General features: G+C 45.0%; 1 pseudogene; it reads left to right on the plus strand.

Annotated features, from left to right (window-relative positions):
• Positions 1-16,289, plus strand: part of LOC148773947 (protocadherin Fat 3-like) — a 181,347-nt pseudogene that overhangs the window by 157,312 nt on the left and 7,746 nt on the right.

Consider the following 16,289-nt stretch of genomic DNA (forward strand, 5'->3'; position numbering starts at 1 on the left):
CTCTTTTTTTAAACAATATTTATCTATTTTTAACTGATTGATGATTGCTTTCCAATATTGGTTTGATTTCTGTCATACATCAGCATGAATTAACCACAGGTGTACATGTGTCCCCTCATTCTCAGATCTCTCTCCCACCTCCCACCTTTGTCCACCCCCCTAGGCTATTACAGCTTAATCTTAAAATGAGAAGTTGATAACTTTCAGTGATAGAGTCCCATTTGTTAGCGTGTCAGTTTGTTACTGTGTCCTTGACGCTGCGGTAAGCACCTTGTAAGTGCTTCTGCGCTGAGATACAGTTCTCACCCGAATACTCTTGTTGTTCAGTCGCTAAGTGTGTCTGACTCTTTGTGACCCCATAGACTGCAGCATGTCAGGCTTCCCTGTCCTTCACTATCTCCCAGAGTTTGCTCAAACTCATGCCCATTGAGTAGGTGATGCCATCCAACCATCTCATCCTCTGCCGTCCCCTTCTCCTCCTGCCCTCAATCTTTCCCATCATTAGGGTCTTTCCCAGTGAGTCAGCTCTTTGTATCAAGTGGCCAAAGTATTCTAGCTTCAGCATCAGTCCTTCCAATGAATATCCAGGGTTGATTTCCTTTAGGATGGACTGGTTTGATCTCCTTACTGTCCAGGGGACTCTCAAAAGTCTTCTCCAGCACCACAGTTTGAAATGATCAATTCTTTGGCACTCAGCCTTCTTTATGGTCCAGCTCTCACACCTGTACATGGATCAGTGCTATTCTTTGCTCCCCTCAACTCTCATTTTTCTGATAAAGAAGTAACCAGCCTGCTGTCACACACCTAGTAAGGTCGGGAAGTCAGGACTTGATGCAGGTTTGTGGAACTCCTGCCCCCTGCCCCCAGCCTATGCTCTTAACCTTTGTTACTCAAAATGGGTTCCAAGCAACAGTAGAGGCAGCATCGCTGGAAATGTCAAAAATGCAGCATCTGAGAACAAGTCAGAATCTGTGTTTCTAACAAGATCCCACGGTGATATGCTGCTTTATCTCTCTGTCTCCGAACTGCCCTGAAACACTCCCCAAAAATAAGTTCTATTCTGTTTTTGTGTGCTGCATATAGTATTTCTCAAACTCCAAGGTGCCTCTGCACCACCTGAGAACCTGATTAAAATGAGCCCTTGTTCTAGAAGACTCTTTTGCTTGTTAAGGAGAAAGGAAAATCTGTTGACTTGCCCCAGTCATTCTCTGTCCACATCAGAGGAACCTTCTGCTAGGTCATTGAGTTGTATTTTGCAAATTCCTGAACTTACCACCAAAAAAAGAAAAATTATTAGTTAAAAGTTTGGAGAAAGAAAAAGACCCAAACCTACAAATCAGAATCTCAGAATCTGCAAGAGTAGAATTCAGGCATCTCTGTTTATAATAAGCCTCCAAAGTCTATGCAGTTCTGAACTTGAGAACGACTGACATTTGAGAATCCCAATAAATTCTGTATTTGCCAGAATGTGAATCAGTGAATTCCAGGAGACAAAGGACATTCAGAAATTGAATGTCAGGTACACAGCCTGCATTTTGTGATAATTGCTTTAGTGTAAAGATTGAACTTTGTTCCTCAGAAGTTTGCGGTCACCCTGAGCTCCCTTTCAAAGGTAGAAGTAATAGTGTGTACCTTCCCCCTGTAAGCAACGTGCATGAGGCAGCAAGTTCCCAGATGTTGTAAATAGCTGGGCACAGAAGGATCTTCAGTTACAGGGTGACCTGTGCTACTTTGGGTGATGTTTTGGGCCCCTAACTTGTAAGTGTCTAGATTAATTCAGTCTGTCAAGCTCTAATCAATTGCCTGACTTGTGCGAGGCTCTGTGTTAAGTTCTAGGGTCCTGTTGATGTCTCTGTGATCAGCGGATCCACTTATGTGGCCTCCCTCCCTTCATGGCTGGCTTAAAGGAATTGGACAGGTTTCCTGTATGTGGTCAGTCCACTGACCCATTTAGCACTGGGGGACAAAAAAGCCAGGCTCCCAGATAATATACTGTGGATAAATTTGACTAAGACTTGAAGCTTATGAGGGGAAAAGTTTTTTTTTTTTTTCTGGGTGTCTTTCTTCTAAATACTGAATTAACTTTCTGGGGATTACTTTAGAAAAACCTCATGGTAATAGTATTAATAATATTTTATTGATCCTAATAGAAAAACCCAAAACCCTAAAGCAGTCAAATTTTGTGCAGACACAAAAGAACATGCTAGAAAGTGAAATATTCAGTTCAGTTCAGTCGCTCAGTCGTGTCCGACTCTCCGCGACCCCATGAATTACAGCACGCCAGGCCTCCCTGTCCATCACCAACTCCCGGAGTACACTCAAACTCAGGTCCACAGAGTCGGTGATGCCATCCAGCCATCTCATTCTCCGTCGTCCCCTTCTCCTCCCGCACCCAACCTTTCCCAGCATCAGAGTCTTTTCCAGTGAGTCAACTCGTTGCATGAGGTGGCCAAAGTATTGCAGTTTCAGCTTTAGCATCAGTCCCTCCAGTGAACATCCAGGATTGATCTCCTTTAGAATGGACTGGTTGGATCTCCTTGCAGTATAAGGGACTCTCAAGAGTCTTCTCCAACACCACAGTTCAAAAGCATCGATTCTTCGGCGATCAGCTTTCTTCACAGTCCAACTCTCACATCCATACATGACCACGGGAAAAACCATTGCCTTGACTAGACGGACCTTGGTTGGCAAAGTAATGTCTCTGCTTTTTAATATACTATCAAGGTTGGTCATAACTTTCCTTCCAAGGAGCAAGCGTCTTTTAATTTCATGGCTGCAATCAGCATCTGCAGTAATTTTGGAGCCCAAAAAAATAAAGTCTGACACTGTTTCCACTGTTTTTCCATCTATTTCCCATGAAGTGATGGGACCAGATGCCATGATCTTTGTTTTCTGAATGTTGAGCTTCAAGCCAACTTTTTCACTGTCCTCTTTCACTTTCATCAAGAGGCTTTTGAGTTCCTCTTCACTTTCTGCCATAAGGGTAGTGTCATCTGCATATCTGAGGTTATTGATATTTCTCCCAGCAATCTTGATTCCAGCTTGTGCTTCTTCCAGCCCAGCGTTCCTCATGATGTACTCTGCATATAAGTTAAATAAGCAAGGTGACAATATACAGCCTTGACGTACACCTTTTCCTATTTGGAACCAGTCTGTTGTTCCATGTCCAGTTCTAACTGTTGCTTCCTGACCTGCATACAGGTTTCTCAAGAGGCAGGTCAGGTGGTCTGGGATTCCCATCTCTTTCAGAATGTTCCACAGTTTATTGTGATCCACACAGTCAAAGGCTTTGGCATAGTCAATGAAGCAGAAATAGATGTTTTTCTGGAACTCCCTTGCTTTCTCCATGATCCAGCGGATGTGGGCAATTTGATCTCTGGTGCCTCTGCCTTTTCTAAAACCTGCTTGAACATCTGGGAGTTCACGGTTTACATACTGCTGAAGCCTGGCTTGGAGAATTTTGAGCATGACTTTACTAGCGTGTGAGATGAGTGCAATTGTGCGGTAGTTTGAGCATTCTTTGGCATTGCCTTTCTTTGGGATTGGAATGAAGACTGACCTCTTCCAGTCCTGTGGCCAGCGCTGAGTTTTCCAAATCTGCTGGCATATTGAGTGCAGCACTTTCACAGCATCATCTTTCAAGACTTGAAATAGCTCAACTGGAATTCCATCACCTCCACTAGCTTTGTTAGTAGTGATGCTTTCTAAGGCCCACTTGACTTCACATTCCAAGATGTCTGGCTCTATGTCAGTGATCACGTTATCGTGACTATCTTGGTCGTGAAGATCTTTTTTGTACAGTTCTTCTGTGTATTCCTGCCACCTCTTCTTAATATCTTCTGCTTCTGTGAAATATTACAGTGTGCTTAATGTTGTTAACACAGTAAGTGTTCTGGACCCTTGAGGAGAGTGTTAGAGGCTCAGCCCAATGTACAGTGTGGGAACTGTGAGCCAGCTTTCCTTGGGAAAGTTAGAGAACTCCCTTTCAAAGGTTTTCATCTCATGAGGTCTGAAGGTATTGTGTGGGCCCTGCTTGGTGGAAGAAGAACGTCTGAGTGACTTCAAGTTGAGGGGGTGAAGCAGTGACAGAGTCCGTAAGCCACATGTAGACTTTTGGGTGGCATCCCACTTAATAATGTGGTCAGCAGTTTTCTCAAGCTCACTGAGACTCACATGGACAGAAGTTTCAATATTTCCCAATAAATAGCCTACGTGCATGTTAAGTCACTTCAGTCATGTCTGACTCTGTGACCCCATGGACTGTAGCCCACCAGGCTCCTCTGTCCATGGGATTCTCCAGGCAAGAATACTGGAGTGGGTGCCATTCCCTTCTCCAGATACTGCCTACAAGTCAGAGTTAAAAAAAAACAAAACTCATGGCTTTCCATTGTTTGATTATGAGCAAGAGAAACGAAGCTGATTTCTGAATCCATTCTAATTACAGTAATTACAACAAAAAAGCACCTAATGTTTGTGGGCTGCATTGTGGTTGATGAATCCAGAAACCTCATTATCCTCTATGAGTGGGACTGAGTGAGGCTTAATTATCAGATAAAAACGGAGGTTCCTAGAGGTCAGGCAGCTCAGCTGATGGGAAACAGCCAGAACTTAGATGCATACCCACCACATCACAGCTCTCTCCCCGAATCATAAAGTTCCTGGAGGGTCTAAATGCAGTCTATAACTGAGCAAGCACAGTGGTCAATCATGACTTCAGGTCCCAAGTGCTAGGTGCACATTTGCCATTATTCCCCTCTTTGTGCAGAAGGCAGATGTTTCCTTATCAAGGAAGCAAAACCAAATCAGGATAATGTTCACCTCCACCAACCGAGTGGGGCAGAAGGTGGAAGTCATCACTTGGATGAATCAGGTCGGAAAACAACTACTAAGTCAAACAAGTAAGATGGAAATGATCTTGATTATTTGCCTACACAGTCCATATTCACTCTATAATTGCTCAAACCATTTCTATGTATTGCATGAAATAGGTTTTGCCATGCTCTTCTTTGAGCAAGGAAAGGAGAGGGCATTTTAAGTTTTTCTGGGTGCAGATTTCAAAATCATCTGCATCAGCTGTAACTAGTATTGCAAGCAAGAGCATAGCTTTGAGGCAAGGCTTTAAAATACACTTCTTATTTCATAAGGATTTGCGAGGTGATAACTGTTTGTTTGTTTGTTTTTTTACATGTGTATCTCAGTGCTAGCAGGACAATTACCTAATTTTTTTTTAACTTTTTATTTTGTATTGACGTGAAGCCAATTAACAAACAATGCAATAGTTTCAGGTGAACAGCAGAGGGACTCAGGCATACATATACGTGTGTCCATTCTCCCCCAGACTCCCCTACTGTTCAGGCTGCTACATAACATTGAGCAGAGTTCCATGTGCTATACAGTAGTAGGTCTTTGTTGGTTCTTGTTGTTATTTAGTTGCTCATTCGTGTCCAACACTTTGCGACCCCATGGACCGTCACCTGCCAGGCTCCTCTGTCCATGGGATTTCCCAGGCAAGAATACCGAGTGGGTTGCTATTTCCTTCTCCAGGAGATCCTCCTGATCCAGGGATCAGACCCACATCTCTTACGTCTCCTGCGTTGGGAGGTGGGTTCTTTACCACTAGCACCACCTGGGAAGCCCCTTGTTGTTTATCTGTTTTAAATACAGCAGAGTACATGCCCCTCCTAAACTCCCTACCTATCCCTTCCTCCCATCCTTCCCGCTTACAGCCAGAAGCTCATTCTTTTATATGTGGAATCTAAAAAAGAAATGATACAAATGAATTTACTTACAAAACAGAAGCAGACTCAATTATCTTTTTTAAATCTGGAAAGTGGTATAAAGTGGCATCTCCCACTTGTTGACTATGTAACTTTGGGCAAATGATCCTATGTAAGATTCACTTCCCATTTTTAAAAATAATAGTACTTTCAGCATAGGGTTCTTATCAAGTATTAAGTGAGATAATGCATGGGAAGCTCTTAGCATTTTTCCTAGCATGTAAGAAGCTGTCGTTCTTGCTAACAGTTTCCTTATTTGATATTTTCCAACCCAAGAAAAAGAATCCACTCTTTTGAATAAAACTTTGAGATAATCCTCTGAATGTTTTCTTTTATGTATATAAAAGTGTTAAAGTATTATTTGTGATCAAATAATTCCTAGCCACCTTTTGAATTATCTTCCCTCTGTTTGTATTTTATATCAATATACGGTAATGCTTTGGAAAAGCAGAAGCTTTAACATGCTGTTGTCTTTGTTATGATTATCTGGCCCCCTGAAGGGTGCCTGGTGCTGTCCATCTCCCTGCATCTGGTTGGCTCCCTGGAGAGCTGTGGGGAGCCTCGTAAGTGGCGAGTTCTAGCTTACTGACAAGTCCCAATGCCAATACAGTCTTACAGAAATATCTGAGAATCTGAAAGTCTGGATTCAAGTTCAAATTCATCACTTACTAGCTGTACATACTTGAACAAGCTACTCATCTCTCCAACACTCCCAGGGAGTTAAGGTGTTAATGGAGCCTCTTATTTCCTTTCATGGAATTATTGCGATCCTTCATAGAATGACAAAGTGATTTTAAGCCACTAAAACATTACATCACTTAATATCATTATGGCAGACTCACTGATATTATAAAAATTAATATTAATAATAATAGGGCTCAGGCCACGGTAATGAGATCATAAATAATACTTTGTTAGAATGAGTTAATTATATTAACAAGCCACTTTCACAAAGTCTTAATAGCAAATATAACTTTTCTTTCATTAAAAAAAAAAACCGACTACTTTTTAAAATCCAATTGCTTTTCCCTTTCAGCATGTTAATGTAAAAATCTCTCCAAATTTAAAGTTCTGAAATCTTCCCTGGTGGCTCAGATGGTAAAGAATCTGCCTGCAAGGCAGGAGACACAGGTTCCAACCTGGGTCAATCAGATCCCCTGGAGAAGGGACTGACTACCCACTCCAGTATTCTTGCTGGGAAAATCTCATGGACAGAGGAGCCTGGTGGGCTATAGTCCACAGGATCAGAAAGAGTCCGGCGTGACTGAGTGATGAACACACAAAAGCAAGATGCCTTCCGAAGGGCTCTGCCTCTCTTGTCCCATGGGTTTGAGATCAGGAGAGCAGATCCTGGAGAGTTTGCTTCTCTCTTTAATAAACAGAGAAATCCAGATAGAGAGTGCGATGAAGTGTGATTGTTACACCTGCTGCTGCTAAGTCGCTTCAGCCATGTCCAACTCTGTGCAGCCCCATGGATGACAGTCCACCAGGCTCCTCTGTCCCTGGGATTCTCCAGACAAGAACCCTGGAGTGGGTTGCCATTTCCTTCTCCATGCAATTCAGGAGAAAACTGAACAACTCAGGACTCTGGAGCCAGACTGCTGGGGTTCAAGTCCGCTCTAGTTTCATGACTACATAATCTACTTCTCTGTACCCCATCTACAAAATTGGAATAATAACTATAGTCCCTTTACCGTAGGCTTGTTTTGAGACCTAAATGAGTTACTACAAGTAAAGTGCTTAGAACTGTCCTTAGTTGCTGTTCAGTCGCTCAGTCACGTCTGACTCTTTGCGACCCCACGGACTGCATGCAGCATGCCAGGCTCCCCTGTCCATCACTATCTCTTAGGGTTTGCTCAGACTCACGTCCATTGAGTCGGTGATGCCATCCAACCGTCTCATCCTCTGCCCTCCTCTTCTCCTCCTGCCTTCAATCCTTCCCAGCATCAGGATCTTTCCCAATGAGTTGGCTTTTCGCATCAGGTGGCCAAAGTATTGGAGCTTCAGCTTCAGCACCAGTCCTTCCAATGGACATTCAGGGTTGACTTCCTTTCGGATTACCTGGTTTGATCTCCTTACTGTCCAAGGGTTCTCAAGAGTCTTCTCCAGCACCACGGTTAGAAAGCGACTGTCCTTGGTCCATAAGAGCTGTCACCAAGTGTTTGCCCCCATCATCATCCTCACCTTCAAAAGAGACATCTCGTTTTCTCAGCTATAGAACAGGGCTTCTCCTTGTGCAGGATTTGTAGTGATCTCTGTGCTCGTAGCTGGTTTTTTTCTGTCCTTGTATCCCTGTCCCCAGCTGTGCTGGTAAACCAGGTCTCTAAACACAAAAGCCCTGATCTGAGTGTTTGCTGACTTCTGCGGTGTAACTCTTCCCAGCCTGGCTGGCATCAGGCTCCCTGTGATTTAATAACTGTCTGCCAACTTCCTGAACACTTAAAGTCAATCCTCCCAACCTTAGATGAGCCAGCTTCAGCACACCACTGCTAATGGCTTAGACATGCAGTGGCAGTGAGGAGGTTAACCAGTCAGGCTGGCGGCCGCATCAGGTAGCGCTAGATGAAGAAAAGCAGGAGGAAATGTGTGGGAGTACAACGGTGCCCTGGAGGGCGGGCCTCACTGTAAATTCTGATTGCCCAAGGTCAGAGACGCCAAATCAAAGAAATCAAACCCGTGTCCCTCCTTGGAATCCAGTTTCCATGATAGTGAGTCGAATGCCCCTGATTTTCAGACTCCCTCCGTGCCTCTCCCTGGCCCCCACTTACTTCGCTATACTTTGAGAAACAGCCAGAAGCTTGTTAAATACGCGCTGGAGAGGAGGACTCTCACCTGCGCTGACCCCCTTGCCTTAGATTCCCCTCCTGATCGCCCTCCCCATCCTCATCACCGCTGCACTCTGCGGATTCCTGGTTCTCCCGCCCCTTCCTTTAGTCTAAAAAGGAACTGAGTTCCTTCTCACAAGTCACTGTGTACAGAGAGCATACACTATTTCAATCTACAGATTATTAATTATCTTACACCTGCAGAGATCAATCTACAGTATTCTAATATCAATCACTGACCACTGGGGGAAGCAGAGATTAACCCAAGAGCCCTTCTAATAACAGTGAGGATGGCTATTTGTGGACTATAGTAAACATGATGTGCTCATTGCATGCCGAGACCCACACACTTCTACTACTGCTCAATCCCCCAAGTGTTAGAAACCAGGTCTTCACCTGCCCTCTAAACAGGGGATAAAGGTCATTACTGTGGAAATTGACCCAAGGATACTGACACAGTATCACAGTTGACAAGCCCCACTGATGCTCTTAGAGCTTCCTATCAGATTTCTAGTTTTCTTCCACCCCATTCTTCAGTATGAACTGATAAGCCAGAATTATCAGAGAAGGAATGAAATCCTCTCATTTGGAAGATAGGGACTGTCTTAAGGTTCCCCAGAAAAACAGAAACTATAGGATAGATGAACGGATAGATCGATGATTGATGGATAGACTATAGATAGGTATGGAGGGAGAGAAACAAGCAGAGAAAGAGAGACTGATTGATTTTTAAGAAATTTGCTCATAGGATTGTGGGACTGGCAAGTCTGAAATTTATAGGGCAGGACAGCAGGCTAGAAATTCATAAAGAGTTGATTTTTCAGACTTTGATTTGAAATCCTCAAAGCTGGAAATTCAGCCAAGATTTCTGTGTTGCAGTCTTGAGGCAGAATTCCTTCTTAAGTCTTTCTTTTGAATAGGTAAAATCCACCCACATTATTTTTCTAATAATCATGTATGGATGTGAAAGTTGGGCTATAAAGAAAGCTGAGCACTGAAGAATTGATGCTTTTGAACTGTGGTGCTGGAGAAGACTCTTGAGAGTCCCTTGGACTGCAAGGAGATCCAACCAGTCCATTATAAAGGAGATCAGTCCTGGGTGTTCATTGGAAGGACTGATGTTGAAGCTGAAACTCTAGTACTTTGGCCACCTGATGTGAAGAGCTGACTCATTTGAAAAGACCCTGATGCTGGGAAAGATTGAGGGCAGGAGGAAAAGGGGATGACAGAGGATGAGATGGTTGGATGGCATCACTGACTCAATGGACATGAGTTTGAGTAAATGCCGGGAATTGGTGATGGACAGGGAGGCCTGGCACGTTGCAGTGCATGGGGTTGCAAAGAGTCGGACACGACTGAGCAACTGAACTGAACTGAACTGAACCCACATTATATAAGATAATCTGCTTTGTGCATGCATGCTAAGTTGCTTCGGTCATGTCTGACTCTTTGCGACCCTATAGACTGCAGCCCACCAGGCTCCTCTGTCCATGGGATTGTCCAGGCAAGAATACTGGAGTAGGTTGCTATGCCCTCCTCCAGGGGATCTTCCCCACCCAGGGATCAAACCCATGTCTCATTATGTTTCCTGCATTGGCAGGTGTTTCTTTACCACTAGCGCCACCTGGGAAGCCCAGTCTGTTCTACTTAAAGCCAACTCATTGTAAGTATTAGTCACATCCACAGATACCTTCAAAGCAACATCTAGACTAGAGTTTGACCAGTAACTGGGCACTAGAGCTTAGTCAACTGGACATAGGAAGTCTGCCTTCACAGAGACCAAACCACAGAAACAGATAAAAGTGTCTTGGAAGAAACTATACAGGGAGAGTGCTTCATTAACATGTTATTAATATCTTTAGAGAAATAGGAGAAGATATTATAACCTCAAAACAGGAGCCGGATGTTATGTGTTTTAAGAAAATAAAAGCTCAGCAAACAAAGTAAGAGCCTCTGGAAAAATTCAACATATTTGAAAATGTCAATTAAAGTTTCAAAAGATGATAAACTCAGAAAGTAAGGCAAAACCCCACAGAGGTGTAATAGAAGAGAGAAAAATAAAATTAAAGAAAATCCAAATGATCTGACATCCAAACCATAAAACTTCCATAAAGACAGAACAGAGAAAATAAAGGAAAGGAAATCAATGAAATAAAGTAAATTTCCCAAAGTTGTTACCATTGACAGCTTGTGAGAGCCCACTGACTACCCAGGACTGGTTGAGGTAAACCCACATGAAAGTGTACGTCATTGTGAAAGCTCAGAAAACTGGGAGCAAGAGAAGATCTTCCAAACTGTTAAGAGAGGAAAAGAGACCAGGTCACACACAGGAACCAAAATGACTTTGGATTTCTCAAAAGTAACACAGAAGGAATTGCTTAGAATTCCATACATGACTTAATTATTTTTTAAAAAAGCATAATGATGGAGTAAAAATATGTTCAGCTGTGTGAGGTCTCACTTGACCTCATTCACACCCCCTCTCAGGAAGCTGCCTTGGAAGAGTTCGAATGACATTAGCACAGCACCCATGATAAACTCCTACAGAGAGGCAGCCTGTCTGTACAGTAGCCGTGTGGTGGGGAAAGCATCTTCCTTCGCATCCTGATCTCTGTACTTGGGATCTGGTCCCTGGGTGTCTTTTTACCATTCTTATTTCATGTATGTGGTTAATTAGATGAATTTTTTGTGGACTAGCAGGAGTTACAAACCATTACATGGCATTTCTGCAGCAAGATGTGTTCCAAGTTCAAAATAACCAATTTGCCAACGATCTTTGGAATGTGGACCCTGTTCAGAGGAATCCGGAGTCCAGGTTGCGGCAGAGTCTGTGCACGCTGAGCAGCAGCGGCATCCGTGGCTCACGAGCTGCTCTGTTTCTCCAGGTTATCAGTGTACTTGTCTCTCCCAGTTCACTGGGAGGAACTGTGAATCTGAGATCACAGCCTGCTTCCCAAACCCCTGCCGGAATGGAGGCTCCTGCGACCCCATAGGAAACACTTTCATCTGCAATTGCAAAGCTGGGCTCACTGGAGTCACGTAAGTGTGATTGTACAGTTAGTCTTTTCCTACACTGCCTCTTCTTGCTAAATAAACAAAACTAACTGGGGCAAAATATCCACTACTGATAGGATGGGCAAGGGGTTAATACCTGAACATGAAGAGTGCTTACCAGTGACTAAAATGGTATCAGGGATTATCTCTGGGGAGTGCGGTTATGGGCAAATTACATTTTTACTTTATTCTTCTCTATATTTTCAAAAAGTTATATAATTACTATGTGTTATATAATCTGGAAGCAATTCTTTTAAAGAAAGTCATCTATGACCCTAATGTTTCCAGTATAATTCTGAGACAGATATGCTATGCATTTCCCCAGAACTCATCAACTGGACTTTACTGCCTAGCGTTTTATGATCATCCTGAGAAACTAAAGACTTACCTTTCCTATGAAAATCTTTTATTCCCCCAAGAATGAGGGAAATTAAAGTGTTAGCCAAATGGAAAGGGAATGTTTTCAGTTCTGAGTAAAACACCACTTTAACCATCCTTGATGGTTTTAGAAGTATATATATATATATAAAATCTCAAGCAAAGTGATATTCTAATTACAGATCAGTCTTATGTATTCATTAAAGCAAATCTCCTGAGGACTTTACCAGGAAATACTTAGCTGACTTTGAATCGTTGGATGTAATTTAAAGTAATAAAGCTGCATTTATTTTTAAATACTCTGTGATTCTGACTAATTTCCAGCTGACCTGGCCTCAATCTGTTCACATTAGGGACGTTTGACTACATTTTAAAAGGTGGATTACCAAAGATATACGTGATCGGACCTTTTAAAATGAACATGTCGGAACAACTGCAGAATTAGAGGACAAGGAAGAGGAAAGACTATATTCTTAAATAATGTTAAACTCAGGAAGACTTACATGTTTACCTATTTTAACTAAACTCAAAGCAAGTCATGGATTGCTTTAAAGAGAATAAAGTTAATTTTTTTTTCATTAGAATGCTTTAATCATTTTTTCCCCTGGTAATCTGAGTTAGCGTTAGCCTTTAACAGAAACACAGGGAGTTCCCTGGTGGTCCAGTGACTGAGAGACCACGGTCCCCATGCAGGCGCCCGGGGTTCCATCGCTGGTGAGGGAACTAGATCCCACATAAAATAAATAAAAAGAAGTTTTAAAAAAACCTAAGCACAGAATCTGGAAGATAAACACTGCTATGCATCCCTCCACCCACCGCCTACATATGCCCCATTACCCTTGCTTCCCAGAGCGACCAAAAATTACTGTGTTCATTAGAGGGAAATGTCAGAATCAGAACCTTTCTTCTCCTGGGAAGCTCTGTATAGGGCGTCTAGGTTCACAGGTCTTTATCTGCAAGTCTACAATCCCCAAAGCTCTAAGAGGTAAAAAGATTGAGAACATAATCGTGGCAAACATTTGCTGGCAAAACCAAGCAAACCATCCCGAGGCTATTCTAGTCTTTATTTCCCTCATTTAGCGTGACTATCCATATGTTTCACTATAGAAACGCTGGTATATTTGGTGATAGGTCCTATGCCAGTTTGTGGGATGGGGTGGGTATTTTACATAATATGAAAGACACGTAGTGTATGTCATTTCGAAAATTGCTAAATTTTGCATTCTGAGATCCATCTGGCCCCGAGCATGTGAAGACCAGTATGTCTTCAACAGCATCTCTGGTTTCTTTTTCCACGCTCTCTCTTCTCTCCCAGGAGACCCCTTTCCTCCCCACCCAGCCGGGTAGGCTCAGGGTATGGGAGAGATGGCATTGGCTGGTTGGTAGGAAGCCCTTCGGGTGATGAGGACGTCCTGGCTGGGCAGATAAAGCCCACGCATCTCCCGTGTACCCTGCATCACGTCATTTCTGCTCAGGGGCTTTTTACCTTTCTGAAAGACGTCCGTGTAAGGGCGGACGCCCGCCGGCCCTGCTGTTTAAGAGGGGCCTTTTGTCTTCTGTCGCAAAGGTGTGAGGAGGACGTCAACGAGTGCGAGCGGGAGGAGTGTGAGAACGGCGGCGCCTGCGTCAACGTGTTCGGCTCCTTCGTGTGCAACTGCACGCCGGGCTACGTGGGCCAGTACTGCGGGCTGCGGCCGGTGGTCGTGCCCAACATCCAGGCCGGGCACGCCTACGTGGGCAGGGAGGAGCTGATCGGGATCGCCGCGGTGCTCCTGGTCATCGTCGCCCTCATCGTCCTCTTCGTCGTCTTCCGCAAGAAGGTCTTCCGCAAGAGCTACTCCCGCAACAACATCACGCTGGTGCAGGACCCCGCCACGGCCGCCCTGCTCCGCAAGAGCAATGGCGTGCCCTTCCGGAGCCTGCGCGCCGGGGACGGCCGCCACGTGTACCAGGAGGCCGGGCCCCCGCAGGTGCCCGTGCGCCCCATGGCCTACACCCCCTGCTTCCAGGGCGACTCCAGGAGCAACCTGGACAAGATCGGGGACGGGCTGGGCGGCGAGCCGCAGGAGATGACCACCTTCCACCCCGAGTCCCCGCGCATCCTGACGGCCCGGCGGGGCGTGGTGGTGTGCAGCGTGGCCCCCAACCTACCCGCCGTGTCCCCCTGCCGCTCCAACTGCGACTCCATCCGCAAGAACGGCTGGGACGCGGGCACTGAGAGTGAGTCCGTGGGAGGAGTTCAGCAGCGTTGCTTCCAGGAGTGTTTTAGTGGAACTTTGGGAGGGAGAGCGACCCCAGAGGCACAGAGCTCCCCTGAGGACAGGCCTTGACACTGAAGGTTCACACCAGCCCTGAAGTCTTGCTCTGGTTCTTATTCCCATTTACAGATGGGGAAAATGAGGCTTATAGAACATACATAAGGTGCCCACCATCACGGAGTTCCTAAGAGGCTGTTGGTATTCCAACCTGGGGCTGCCAGCCACTAAAACCCATGCTTTTCTCTTAACAACATACTCTTGGCAGTAAACCAAGCAGGGTAGCCACATAGGCAATATACAGGAAGTGTGCTCTGGAAGGTCAGAGGAAAGTAGCACAATATAATTTCCATTTTTAAAAGATGGTTCAGACCAATCCATGGAAAAGAGACTAAGCAGAAAGTAAGCGATAAGGAAGCAGTTAGTTGGCCTCTACGAACATCTAGGAGAGAGGTGGTGATTGCTTTCCTTGCTCAGTCAGGCAAGCTCTGTTGTATCCTATGACTTTTCATCAGGCCTAGTGGCTTTATATTCAGGCAGCAGTAACACCCTGGGTGGCTGGTTTCCAAAGGCTGGGGATACAGTACTCTTATATATGTTGGAGCTGAAGGGGGCGGGGAGGCAGGTTTTAAATGAAGCTAGAAAGCACCTGTAGTCAAGGAGATAAACGGTTCCTCCATGGAGGGAGGGGGCATGCCTCCTGGTGTCTTTAAGCTTGAGTAAGATTTGGGAGGAAACTGTCTGAGAGGGCCTTCTAGAAACAGGAAGCGGCTTAGTTAGTGTAGGGGACACAGAAGGGGTCTCCTGACGGGGGTCTGGCTCTGTTGTTTAGGAGGAAGGCAAGGCTTGAAGTAAAAGTTTGGATGCCAACTACACTCAAGATGATTGAGAGTGTGAGCTCACCAAGGGAGCAGGAGCAGAGAATATGCTCAATCTGGGCCACTTGCAAACGCCTGCATGTGGGAGGTAGGCAGGGACTAGGGCCAGGAAGGGAAACACACACGGGCCACACAGACAGAGCCGGAAAAGCGGAAAGGGCAGCGAGCAGAAGTTAAGGGTATCAGCAGGGGCAGCAGGGTTCAGTCCCATAAAGCCATCCAGGAGGATACAGTCTTACACAGAAAAAAATAGATATACTATGCTTACCACCTGGAAGTTTCTTAGTGATCTCAAGAATGTTTCAGTGAGTCTTCAAGACAGAGTCCAGTGTGCAAGGGTTAAGGATGAAGAGATTGGTGAGAAAACAGAGGCAGCAAATGATCATGAAAAGTCACCCCTGCTGTGTGCTGAATCGTTTCCTTAAATCCCACGCTGCCCCACATGGGCACCATTTGGAGGAGGGATGAGTGAAATAACTTGCCTACATTTGATTCCTGGGTCAGGAGATCCTCTGGAGAAGGAATAGGTACCCACTCCAGTATTCTTGGACTTCCCTGGTGGCTCAGCTGGTAAAGAATCCGCCTGCAATGCGGAAGACCTGGGTTCAATTCCTGGGTCAGGAAGATTCCCTGGAGAAGGGAAAGGCTACCCACTGCAGTATTCTGGCCTGGAGAATTCCATGGACTGTATAGTCCGTGGGGTCACAAAGAGTCAGACACAACTGAGCGACTTTCACTTCACTTCACATCACAAGCAGTAACTAGGAAAGGGAGGGATGGGATTCAAACCTGGTGCATCAGGTTCTTTTTCCAAGACTACTCCTGGAACTTTTACAGGGAGGAGGAAGAGGCGCAGGAGAGGGAGGGTCTGCTGACGATGGAAGAGAGCCTCTACGCATGCCATTCTAGTTCACCCCCACTGCTGAGTCCACCGTTAAGGAGACACACTTATACTTCAAGTAGTTGCCCTTGGGAGAAGGCAATGGCACCCCACTCCAGTACTCTTGCCTGGAAAATCCCATGGACAGAGGAGCCTGGTAGGCTGAAGTCCATGGTGTCACTAACAGTCGGACACGATTGAGCGACTTCACTTTCCCTTTTCACTTTCATGCATTGGAGAAG

Source organism: Moschus berezovskii, chromosome 25 (assembly GCF_049115385.1).
Source record: "Moschus berezovskii isolate FMDL1 chromosome 25, NW_MosBer_1.0, whole genome shotgun sequence".
NCBI lineage: Eukaryota > Metazoa > Chordata > Mammalia > Artiodactyla > Moschidae > Moschus > Moschus berezovskii.